Here is a 14,364-nt window from a genome sequence, read left to right on the forward strand (position 1 = left end):
ACTTTTGACATTGAAACAATTCAGTTGTTATAAATAAAATGGTTGTTCCAATTTTATTTTACGAAACTGATATGGTTGTGTGTCTGTTTTACATACCTCTACACTACCGACACCAAAGAACTGTGTTCTTTGCAGAACAAACTTCTCATGTGGTTCTTTCATTTTGTGATCACTCGTGATCTCCCCTAAAATCCTAAGTACTCGTTTCTTTCAAAGGAACAAAGTACAAGGTACAAAATTTCAAGTTCTTAAACAAATATTTGAAGTACCATTTCAAATCCTTGATTTGATATCTAAAGGTACTATCGTGAGTCCTTAACTGGATTCCTTGTGTGATTTTATACGAAAGACATGATATGACAAAAACAAATTCCAAATCCTTATAAGATCTTCCTATCTTCATAGTTAGATTCTTGAGGATGTTTTAAGTACTAATTGGAGTCCGTGATTGGATTTCTAGTGTACTTCAAAATGCATTAATCAAATTAATGAACGAGCTAATAACTAAATTAACGAATACACATTTTGTGACTTTGTGTTTATGTGTAATTCTAAAGCTCGCTATCTAAGTCCTGGTAGAATCTTCCGTATCTTTATATGTTAGATTCTCAAAAGGATACTCAAAGCACTGTCTTAAATCCTTAAGGAGCTTCTATAAATAGTAAGAACCTTGGATTCCAAAGTGCTAGTTCAAAATGATTATTTGGTTCAGAGTCAAAAAGATCCCTTACTGGTCTATTTAAAGATATCATACGACGATCAAGTTAAAAAAGATCATGTGTTTATCTAGTTAAAAAGATTGTTCGTTGATTCTAGTTAAAAAGATCCTTTGGCGGTCTAGTCAAGTCATTAAATGTTTGTTCGATTGATTTTACCCTACACATTATGAAATGAACTGTGCGGACTGTGCAAGGAATTACGTAATTATGGATGCATACGTAATTATGGAATTCAGTGCACAGAAACCACAACAAGTTTTGTCATGTGTTAAGACCTATAGTGATAAGAATAACGAGACGGGAACAATGTAAAAAGGGCATGGTGGATACGCCGCTGGTACTTCCTATATATAAGTGTTCCTTATTGCATTTCGAACGTAGCGTTATTTAATTTACTAGAAGTCCTGGACCTTGACCAGTGTCATTCTATTTTGCATTCTCCGACTCTGATTTCGTGCACACACATGTTACCTATAATAGTCTTCATAGGAAACATTCTCCTATTCGTTGTTCGTAACTCCATGTTTTTGTTACTACAACGACAACATTTTGGCAACTAACAGATTCGCTAAGAATCAAAATGTGACCTAGAGTTTTACTTGGGAAACGGAGGATTCATTCGAAAGCGAAATAATCACAGTTGTATTCACAGGTTTCCTCTAAAATTAAATTTCGGGACGAAATTTCCTAAAGTAGGGGGAGACTGTGACACATGTGTCTGTACGACTATCACACAAATACAAATCCAATGAAATATTGTGTTTCATACTTGGGATTTGTATAAATATGGGTATCATTTGCACATATCAATTTTTGTTCAATTTCGAGCTTTAATTCGCTTTCTGGAAGCTTATACGAAAACTAGTGCGTAAACGCAGTCAATTTAACGCAAAAAACACTCCAGAACTTAGAAATAAGTTTTGGATGGTTTGGTGTATCGAAAACAAGTTTGTTCGATCGCAGGGACTAGTTGTGTCAAACTGCAAAACTATACCGATTTGTATTGTAACGAACATTCCGGAACTTGATCATAAGTTAAACATACCCTAAATTTTCTTTTATATATCTTAGAAATAGGCTTTGAGGTGTTCGGTATGCTAAAATAAACTTTATTGGTCATCCAGGGAATAAAAGCGTCAAAAAGTGCATAAGTTTGCATTTTCACGCATATCTTACGTTCTGAATATATCCGGGCATCCAAAAATTTATGTAATCATTAAAATATTTTATTTTAGTGATTGGCATAATAAAATTCCATTTGTCGCTTAATTTGGATTGTTTTTGCGTTCGTTACGACTTCCGTCGTAATTAACCGAACAACGCAACTGTACGACCAAACGAACCGACATCGAGATATTTTTGAGCATATTTTAAGTTCCATATACTTTAACTTCATTTTAGAGCTTTGAAATGGGGTTAACGGGGCTTAAACCTGTCCAAAATGCATCAAAAATCTAGTTTCTCAAGTGTAGGGACTAAATTGTCAATTTCTGAAAGTTGCTGGTCTGCAATTAGCTTACGGACCGTATGCACATGTCCTTACGGTCCGTAAGGCATGCCCAGCGACAGAAATTTGATTTTCAGCAACTGTTTGATAATTCAGGGGTTGTTATGCAAATTTCTTTGTGTGTTAACCAAGTTAACACCTCTCCATGGCTTCTAACCTGCTTCAAACACTTGTATGGTTGAGATCTTTTGCTTGGAAATTACACAAAAACTTGGCATGATCTTGTGAGTTCACCACAAGTATAAATAGCATGGTCCTCATTCATTTTCACTAACACTTGATCTGATTTTCTCTAAGTTGAAGTCATTTACTTCATACCTGAGATTATTGGATCAAGTTCTCCCTAGCAAGGACTCTTTGTAAGCTTCCTTCGTTCTTTTATCGTTTTCCTAGCGAGAAAGTCAAACAGTGTTTGACTTTCTGCTTTGACCACAAGTTGGTCAACACGAAGTTCGTTTGAACTTCGCAACGTGAGCGTAATCACGATGGTTATAATCCTTAGTGACTATACCTACTGATTACCATGTTGACTAGGCATAGTGACGAGTCGTAGTTTCGGTCAAAATGCGCATTTAAGCGTATTTTGCAACCAAACTACTCTTGGTATAAAAACACTTTGTTTTGATATCAAAACCTGTTTTCTAACATTAGTTAAGCATGTTTTAACATGCTTAACTCGTCACTTTTAGTTTAGTGCTTGTTTAGAGTCGTAAGTCAAGCGGTCTAAACCACCGCTTAGACTTTCGAACTCGACACGTTTGGTCGATCATTAGGATCTGACCAAGCTTGTTTAGTAATCATAGTTGCATAGGGAATAACCTCTGAGGTTATACCTTATGATCACATAGGATTGGTTAGTTATTTGTTAAGTAGCTTGTATGCCCATATGAAATGACCAAAACCCCCTTTTGAAGCATAAATCGTTATTTTGCATATGTGAACATATTTTTGATATATAATCTGATTTAGTAACATGTTTAGGCATTATTGGGCATGTAAGACTTGACATAGCACATAGTTAACCATCCGAACATAGTTTTGTGCAAACGACACATTATAGTAGCTTATACTACCATAATGGGTCAAAACGGGTCAAAAGCACTTAAGTAGACTCCCAAATCAGAATGTGAGGTCTATTAAATCATGCCATATGAGTGCCAATACTCATTTGATTTATAGAACTTCATTCTATCCTATCTCCCAATTTAGGAGCCGATTGTTTAACATAGAGCTTCCATACTAGGTGCCACTTGATTCCTTGATTTCCCGAGCTTCGTTAGGACACTAAATCAAGGATACTTGCAATCTCAAGTGAGTACATAGTTCCCCTCTTTTACTGCTTTCAAATGTTTTGGGGTGAAACATATATGCCTATTTGTTATTTCATGATTTTAAACTATATAATTACACATGCTTAGTACTTAATCTTTTGACGAATTAAACGATTATCTATGGTTTAAACTCTGATTTTTCAAAACTTATAAAACAAGTTGTTGGATTGTACTCATTATAATACATTCACCAAGCCAATTGGTAGTACGATATAGCGCTATAGGACTAGACACCCCATTCCTGTTGTATGGAATGTCAGAAACCAAATTTTAACCAAATAGAAATTGCCTTTGTGGTATTTCTATAGTCTCCAAAGTGTAGTTTGATACACTAAGGTTTGAATGAATCCAAATCACAGTTTCTTTTGTATATTTTGATATACTACCAAAGTATAGCTTGATATACTCTCAAATGTGATATTATTATCCAAAGTATATTTTTTGATATACTATGTACAAAATCCAACATATGTTTTAGTATACTACTTTGTTATAAACCAAAGCATAGTTTGATATGCTACTGTTTACTAAAGTATATTTTGATGTACTACCAAAGCATAGTTTGATATGCTATTTTCAAACCAAAGCATAGTTGGATATGCTATTTCCAAACCAAAGCATAGTTGATATGCTATTTCCAAACCAAAGCATAGTTGATATGCTATTTTCAAACCAAAGCATAGTTGATATGCTATTTTCAAACCAAAGCATAGTTTGATATGCTATTCCCAAACAAAGCATAGTTGATATGCTATTTCCAAACCAAAGCATAGTTGATATGCTATTTTCAAACCAACGCATAGTTGATATGCTATTTCCAAACCAAAGCATAGTTGATATGCTATTTCCAAACCAAAGCATAGTTGATATGCTATTTTCAAACCAAAGCATAGTTGATATGCTATTTTCAAACCAAAGCATAGTCGATATGCTATTTCCAAACCAAAGCGTAGTTGATATGCTATTTTCAAAACCAAAGTATATTTTTGTATATACTACAAACCTTTTATCAAAACAATGCATTTTAGAAACAAAACTTTTCACAAGGATTCATGGCTATTTTTGTAAAACATAAAACCTTTTTCTTATGTTAGCTAAAGCCATGAATCTAAATCAACAAAACCTATGTTACTCATAGGCATTTTTATGCCGACGTACCTATTTTCATATATGTTTCAGGTACTGCTATATGATAATTATTGATGCATGCTACACATAGGATGGACTTGTGCCTTAGCGACTTTAAAAACTGAGAAACAATTATTTGTATTTATCTGAATTGTACTAAAACAATGTAATACCCTAACGGGCTTTAACTACAAAGACGCAGCGGAAAATACGTACCATAAAATTTCTTTCATTATAAACCTTATGTCTTACTTGAAAGTTCACTTTTAAAATAACTCCTCTATATTGAATACATCAAACTAACTCAATTATAGAATAAAACATAACTTATTTATAACAAATTGCATTCATAGACAACCCGTACAATCCTTCATGTGGCTCGGTCCTTGATCTCTATCCCTTGATGATCCTCGTGTTTCGTACTACCTGCGCTCACCACATAAAGTCATAACATTAGCACGCATCATAAACACACAATATTTATTCACGTTTACTCTTCGTTCCATTAACCCTTTACGTTCCAGCTTTCCATTTGATCATACGATCCACGGTGAGACTTCCTTGCTATTCCTGCGTTACACTTCATTCACCAGGCATACTATTAATATCGTTAGCACTAATTTCATTGGGCTCATGCGTAGCTATTTTCTTACATAGTTGTACATAATTATATAATCACACATAACCAATTACATACATACGTTCGTACCCTTATATAAACACATCTACGTCACTTCATGCGTATCTACATACACCCATACCTACATCATCACGTACACTCCCGGCATTATACATATATATACAAATATACATCCCTGCTAGCAACATACCTAAATCATACACGCCTACTCACATACGTACCTTCATATTCATAAACTTACATATGCCTCTATACTTATCTCGCTCCATTTTATGCTTCCGCACACGCTCATTGCAGCTCATGAACACTTTACAATGAGTTAGATTACATCTTGGGACACCCTATGGGCTACGGGACTGATTTGGGCGAATTCTGCACATTTTATTGAACTTTCAGCTGACGCATGGCCGTGCGTCCAACCGCACGACCGTGCAGTACCTACGACATCGGGGGCACTGGTAGTGCACAAGCCCGTGCACTGATTTACTCGGATACGCACGACCGTGCGGCCAAGCGCACGACCGTGCACCACCAACTCCTTACGGTGACAACCTACTGCCTTACGGTTAAAAAAAAACTTCAGGGCCTACCGTAACTTACGGTAGCTACCGTAAGTTACGGTGGCACCCAGATCAGCTATCATTCATAAAAGCTAAAACTCGCATAACTTGCTCGTTTTGCATCCGTTTCACTCGATTCTTTTTCCTACGCGACCGTAATTAAATTCCCCATCTCATGGAATTAACATTCGACATCCGGATTAAAAAAATTCTAATCTTTTAAGCTATCGACTTATTACCTTTTTACCAAGTTTTGACCCGTTCAATCCCATCAAATTACCTTTGACTTAGATAACTTCCCTCGTCTAAACTAGATCAATACTTATCTTAAAACTTTCATCATTTCATAATCTTACATAATTTCCCACACTCATGAACATGAAATCTATATGCATACTAAGAAGTGAGTCGGAAGAAGTGAGTCGGAAGTCACTTACCTTGTGCATCCGTGCTCGTAACCGCTTCCTTGCTTCATCTTGACCCGTTATCCTTCCATGCTTGGTCCATGCTTGTGTGGTTCCAATTCTTTCATGTTGTCATGCCATAATAATGTTAGTATTCATGCCCATTCAAATTAACACACATTTACCAACTCTTATCAACATTGACTTTCACTAACATGCATATGACATGATTTGTCAACCACATTATTCAATATCTTCGAAATCCAATTTCGTTATCACACATAACACATAATTGGGCTAACACACAATCCATGATCTCTTGATTCTTATGCTTGTGTCAAAATGCTTAACCATACTATAATCCCTCGGTTGACTTTCAGAAAGTCAACCTTCTAGCATATAACTTCTAACCTTTGAAGAAGCATTCAAATTGATATAGTAGAGCATATTAATAACATCACATTCGTTTCATACATAATGTTGTTTGACACATACAACTACAGGATCACCTAGTCGCATTCATAATATACACATAATCAATTTACACATACTTATGCTTTCATGATTCTACACTTTGACAACAATATTGCTAAGTTAGAAAACTTAATGTAATTCATAACATCATCCTTTACTAATATGGTCATATGTTACACATTAAATACACATTCACTTCTTGATCGCAATTAAGTGATTAATACAAACACATGGTGAGCATCGCTCGTTCAAGCACAATGTAAAAGCCTCTAATGCATAATCTTGACCATCACATACATTCAACCCGAATTCTTGTACTAGTTCCATCTAAAGCACATTCTTTAAGTTAGTATACTACTAGTTACATCATCATCATACGTCATTCATATATATATATTAAGCCACTTCCTAAAATCTCACATCCTTGCTTCACTTAGGCATTTCATCATACACTTGGAGTGCATACTACTTCCTAGGCACATGGTACAAGTATTTTATGCACAATATTACTAGTTCATACCAAGATCATCAAATTCCATTAGAATCATGAAATTTTCATACTATACCCAAATTAACTAACAATTATTCATTACATACAACATCATACATCAATCTTATTGAACATGCATGATTATCCATATCATCATTTTCACTACTACAAGTGGGTTTCATCCAAAATCATCAAATTACTTAGAATTTTGCATAGTTCATGGTCTATATTGTGATTCTAACACATCTACATGATCAATTTCATACAATTTCGCAATTTACAACATAACCCACTTCGGACATAATCACAAATCTAACTTTTAAGACATACCTTGCGATCCCCTTGTGAAGGTGATCAATAATCCGTGCTTGGTTATGAGTTTGAGCTTCATTCAACCTTTCAATTTGATGATTTCTTGATTAGGGTTCTTGAGCTCTCATGGAGCTTCCTGGCTCCTTCCAGAACACACGTACATGTGTGTGTTTGTGTATATGTTTCATATGTATAACCTCAACTTTCATTTTACCTCACTTTAGTCCCTCATGTTTGATAATAAAACATAATTTGCACCTCATTCATATTTCCTTAGCTTTTTACCTCTCCCTTAACTAGGTTAATTAACCTAGTTACTTATTTCATGATATATCCTAAAGGGACATACAACAATATAAACTTTCGGATTTTGGGGTGTTACAAGTCTACCCCCCTTAAAGAAGGTTTCGTCCCCGAAACCTTTCTCGTTCTTACTCTTAACGTTCTATTAAATGAACTTTACCTTCACAAACACATGAATGGTCAGAAACTTATCCAGAGCTCTTATTAGTGTCATTTTTTCACTTTTATGATTTATTTCATTTTATTATTATATCACATACATTACTTCATTTTGTTCACCACGAGCAAACCCTATCATCCCATTACTAACGTTCCTTCTACTTACATTCACATTCCTAAAAAGGTCGACGTATCATTATACACATACCATAAGCATTCGATACACAAATTCTTACTTACAATCATAAGCTAAACGTTTCACTAACCTCATTTTCATTGGATAATCCAACTGCCTACGACCCGACCCGAACCAACCCAATATTCATTGTGAGTCATGTGATACCTGGGTTGATTGTATTTGTTCCTTTGTTAAGCTTCCACTTAAATGCGTTCTTTCAACAACGTCTTGTCCAAATGAACATGGCCAACAAGCCTAGCATCAAGTTAGTATTTCCAACGATACTTACTGTCTTGTATAATCTATCATAATTTCCACTGTTACATTCAACTTTATTCAGAGATAATGTTCATTGTACCTCCTTATTTATATATAAATTCTTTCTTGATTCCTTTTTCAAAACATTAGTACATTCAACCTATTTAAACAAGTCAATACATGACCATTACCTAACATGTCTCTTCTGTTGGTTGACCCACTCATGACGGTTCAATACATAACCATTCTTTCTCAGATCTCTAACTTATTAGTCAACTTTTGCAGCTTGACTCTTAAAGTCAACCCGGTACTTCTTACTAATCATAGACGTATTAGAGTATTCGTTCATAACTTTCCCTTCCATTCTTGCATACTTGCAAAGACTTCATTTCCACATATTATAATTAATTTGCAAGATTTTTACCCGATTCCGCCCCTGCTTAAATCATTTGTCTAAGTCGTAGATGTCCTTCATCCCGACTCCCAAGAGCAAATTAACGATATGTCTAGCGCATAACTTATTTGAGAGCTTATTTCTTTCGCCTAAAGTTTCTTGCTACTGCATCAGCTTTTATCTGTTTTATCTACTTGACAAGACAACTACCTTATGCTATCTTGCTATTATTTGCTTAAATATTTATCAATTTACTTTGGTTGACTTTTCAAAATTTCAATCGTAATTACATTTTGACCTACACTTAACCATTACCCAGTTCTGTTATAAATTAAAACACTTTACTTACCTCGATTTCATTCCATACTACATCGACCCGTAAATCAGATCTGTCCACATTCTTCACGAGTACTAGCCGTACCAGGCTAGATTTCATTCATCCATGTAATGTGCTTCCACTCGTACGCATTCCTTCCACCAATTTTTGTTGGTTTCATCACATCGAAGATTCTAACATTACCATCAAGAATTTAGCAGTTAGTACATTTCATTTCTCATACGAAACTTTTTCGTTCTAGTTATTTATTTCGTCAACCTTCATAATTTGATCTTTCAAGGACAACTGACATTTCTTATTTATCGTTGATGCACTGAGGTACACATTCGTGCTTCCTTCCATTCATGCTTACTTGCAAAGACATTCATTACATCATTTCGGTATTCTTAACAAAACTTACCCTTCTTATGCGTACTTAAATCATTGTCCGGGTCGTAGCCCGTCATTCACTATGACTCCTAAGAGTCGATTACTAACACATTTAACACATAACTGGTTTAAGACTTCTTTCTTTCGTTTTACAACTTAGGTTTGCATGCCCATTACGATCATTCTTTTGTTTATTTATTTTACATTTACCCATATGACCCATTTGACACAACCACGGTCAAACTATCAACACATTGTGATGTGGACTAATTTCATCCTTCTTATAATTTAAATCCGTCCCGCAGACTCAAACGTCACATTCATACCTTTCATTGCGTCCATGTGTTGAATCCGTCTAGCGGTTCTAAACATACCATTCATACATTTTCTTCCTTCTATGCTTTGAATCCTTCTCGCGGATTCAAACATTTCACTTACATCATCCATCCACATCTTTCATTCATTACATGTGATGAATCTGTCTCACAGATTCAAACATATCATTTTCTGCATTTCATTCCTTCACAGTACTCTCAATTTTTCCCGAGAGTCTTACTACCCATTTCACCCGCACGCCCACCTGCTATCCAGTTCTAACGGACATACCTACGATAATTACCACGGTCTCACGAACGTCATATGTTTCTTGCGTACTGGCCAGGTGCGCAATTCACACACTAATTTCGTGCCTTCAGGTAATCATCACCTTATGTCCGCATTAGTGGGTCTCAGTTCGTGCAACATTTTTTACAATTTTACCAAAACAATACCGTTGTCTTCCGTTTAGTACTTACCCTCCCAAGGAGACTTCTTTTTTTTTTTCTTTTAACAACGGTACCCATACACATTAACATTGTGTACCTGGGGTCCGTCTGTCCATTCGCATCCTTTCCTGCCTCAGCATCCACCTTAGACTGCATTCACGGATCATCCTCTCCAAACTTTTAAGCTTACCTTGCACATAGCAAACCGTTAGTTTCTTCATATGAATACATACATACACGTTTTCATTCCATTTCAGATTTTGATCGAGTCATGGATTGTACGGGTTCCTTATCACAAGAGCACATAGGTTTGAGTTCAAGTACCTACCTTCTCGTACTTGATTCTCTCAAACTAGGGCTCTGATACCAACTTGTAACACCCTAACGGGCTTTAACTACAAAGACGTAGCGGAAAATACGTACCATAAAATTTCTTTCATTATAAACCTTATGTCTTACTTGAAAGTTCACTTTTAAAATAACTCCTCTATATTGAATACATCAAACTAACTCAATTATAGAATAAAACATAACTTATTTATAACAAATTGCATTCATAGACACCCCGTACAATCCTTCATGTGACTCGGTCCTTGATCTCTATCCCTTGATGATCCTCGTGTTTCGTACTACCTGCGCTCACCACATAAAGTCATAACATTAGCACGCATCATAAACACATAATATTTATTCACGTTTACTCTTCGTTCCATTAACCCTTTACGTTCCAGCTTTCCATTTGATCATACGATCCACGGTGAGACTTCCTTGCTATTCCTGCGTTACACTTCATTCACCAGGCATACTATTAATATCGTTAGCACTAATTTCATTGGGCTCATGCGTAGCTATTTTCTTACATACTTGTACATAATTATATAATCACACATAACCAATTACAAACATACGTTCTTACGCTTATATAAACACATCTACGTCACTTCATGCGTATCTACATACACCCATACCTACATCATCACGTACACTCCCGGCATTATACATATATATACAAATATACATCCCTGCTAGCAACATACCTAACTCATACATGCCTACTCACATACGTACCTTCATATTCATAAACTTACATATGCCTCTATACTTATCTCGCTCCATTTTATGCTTCCGCACACGCTCATTGCAGCTCATGAACACTTTACAATGAGTTAGATTACATCTTGGGACACCCTATGGGCTACGGGACTGATTTGGGCGAATTCTGCACATTTTATTGAACTTTCAGCTGACGCATGGCCGTGCGTCCAACCGCACGACCGTGCAGTACCTACGACGTCGGGGGCACTGGTAGTGCACAAGCCCGTGCACTGATTTACTCGGATACGCACGACCGTGCGGCCAAGCGCACGACCGTGCACCACCAACTCCTTACGGTGACAACCTACTGCCTTACGGTTAAAAAAAAACTTCAGGGCCTACCGTAACTTACGGTAGCTACCGTAAGTTACGGTGGCACCCAGATCAGCTATCGTTCATAAATGCTAAAACTCGCATAACTTGCTCGTTTTACATCCGTTTCACTCGATTCTTTTTCCTACGCGACCGTAATTAAATTCCCCATCTCATGGAATTAACATTCGACATCTGGATTAAAAAAATTCTAATCTTTTAAGCTATCGACTTATTACCTTTTTACCAAGTTTTGACCCGTTCAATCCCATCAAATTACCTTCGACTTAGATAACTTCCCTCATCTAAACAAGATCAATACTTATCTTAAAACTTTCATCATTTCATAATCTTACATAATTTCCCACACTCATGAACATGAAATCTATATGCACACTAAGAAGTGAGTCGGAAGAAGTGAGTCGGAAGTCACTTACCTTGTGCATCCGTGCTCGTAACCGCTTCCTTGCTTCATCTTGACCCGTTATCCTTCCATGCTTGGTCCATGCTTGTGTGGTTCCAATTCTTTCATGTTGTCATGCCATAATAATGTTAGTATTCATGCCCATTCAAATTAACACACATTTACCAACTCTTATCAACATTGACTTTCACTAACATGCATATGACATGATTTGTCAACCACATTATTCAATATCTTCGAAATCCAATTTCGTTATCACACATAACACGTAATTGGTCTAACACACAATCCATGATCTCTTGATTCTTATGCTTGTGTCAAAATGCCTAACCAAACTATAATCCCTCGGTTGACTTTCAGAAAGTCAACCTTCTAGCATATAACTTCTAACCTTTGAAGAAGCATTCATATTGATATAGTAGAGCATATTAATAACATCACATTCGTTTCATACATAATGTTGTTTGACACATACAACTACAGGATCACCTAGTCGCATTCATAATATACACATAATCAATTTACACATACTTATGCTTTCATGATTCTACACTTTGACAACAATATTGCTAAGTTAGAAAACTTAATGTAATTCATAACATCATCCTTTACTAATATGGTCATATGTTACACATTAAATACACATTCACTTCTTGATCGCAATTAAGTGATTAATACAAACACATGGTGAGCATCGCTCGTTCAAGCACAATGTAAAAGCCTCTAATGCATAATCTTGACCATCACATACATTCAACCCGAATTCTTGTACTAGTTCCATCTAAAGCACATTCTTTAAGTTAGTATACTACTAGTTACATCATCATCATACGTCATTCATATATATTAAGCCACTTCCTAAAATCTCACATCCTTGCTTCACTTAGGCATTTCATCATACACTTGGAGTGCATACTACTTCCTAGGCACATGGTACAAGTATTTTATGCACAATATTACTAGTTCATACCAAGATCATCAAATTCCATTAGAATCATGAAATTTTCATACTATACCCAAATTAACTAACAATTACTCATTACATACAACATCATACATCAATCTTATTGAACATGCATGATTATCCATATCATTATTTTCACTACTACAAGTGGGTTTCATCCAAAATCATCAAATTACTTAGAATTTTGCATAGTTCATGGTCTATATTGTGATTCTAACACATCTACATGATCAATTTCATACAATTTCGCAATTTACAACATAACCCACTTCAGGCATAATCACAAATCTAACTTTTAAGACATACCTTGCGATCCCCTTGTGAAGGTGATCAATAATCCGTGCTTGGTTATGAGTTTGAGCTTCATTCAACCTTTCAATTTGATGATTTCTTGATTAGGGTTCTTGAGCTCTCATGGAGCTTCCTGGCTCCTTCCAGAACACACGTACATGTGTGTGTTTGTGTGTATGTTTCATATGTATAACCTCAACTTTCATTTTACCTCACTTTAGTCCCTCATGTTTGATAATAAAACATAATTTGCACCTCATTCATATTTCCTTAGCTTTTTACCTCTCCCTTAACTAGGTTAATTAACCTACTTACTTATTTCATGATATATCCTAAAGGGACATACAACAATATAAACTTTCGGATTTTGGGGTGTTACAAACAATAAGTTCAATAATTCAATAAAATAAAACTATTCAATCCATGGTTGTGAAACAATGATTCTGTTACGACACTCCCCGATGTTTCCGCCACGGTTTGTTGTTTTACGTGGTCGGGGTGTGACATTTGATGTATGGTTTTCGAATTCAGGGGCTGCACCAGTGGTATTTCATGCATAGGGGACACCTGGGATGATCAGGAATCAATCCTAGACTTGTGTGGAGCAATCTTGTGATGTTTTAATTCCTATATAAAGAGTTCTTGTATTCTTGTTCATGTGCTAATTTGCAAATATCATTCTCAAACACTCTCTGGAACTCTCTGGACTTCAAGCAAGCTTTCCTCATCTCCTAATTCGTGCTAAGAGCCTTTGTAAGCATTCTTAGCCTTCCTAATTCAAGTTTTATTAGCTTAATGACCAAAAGTCAAAGCCGTCGTAATTAAGCTTTAACTTAGTGATTAATCACTAATGGTCCAGTCATTTTTCGAATTGAAAGTGGCTATGAGTTGGTAATTATGTGGGTAATAAACCCTTAAAAGGACACCCTCTGATTTCCACTCTAACAAGGT

The 14,364-nt window shown here is 35.8% G+C and overlaps 1 long non-coding RNA gene across 1 annotated transcript; it reads right to left on the reverse strand.

Annotated features, from left to right (window-relative positions):
- Nucleotides 1–10,747: 10,747 nt before the first annotated feature.
- On the reverse strand, nt 10,748–12,203 carry LOC110905100. The gene is made up of 2 exons (XR_002572918.1): nt 12,172–12,203; nt 10,748–10,960 (listed from the first exon to the last, which is right to left on the reverse strand). It is a non-coding gene; the product is annotated as an uncharacterized LOC110905100 (long non-coding RNA).
- Nucleotides 12,204–14,364: the final 2,161 nt, after the last annotated feature.

Source organism: Helianthus annuus, chromosome 2 (genome assembly GCF_002127325.2).
Source record: "Helianthus annuus cultivar XRQ/B chromosome 2, HanXRQr2.0-SUNRISE, whole genome shotgun sequence".
In the NCBI taxonomy this organism is placed as follows: domain Eukaryota; kingdom Viridiplantae; phylum Streptophyta; class Magnoliopsida; order Asterales; family Asteraceae; genus Helianthus; species Helianthus annuus.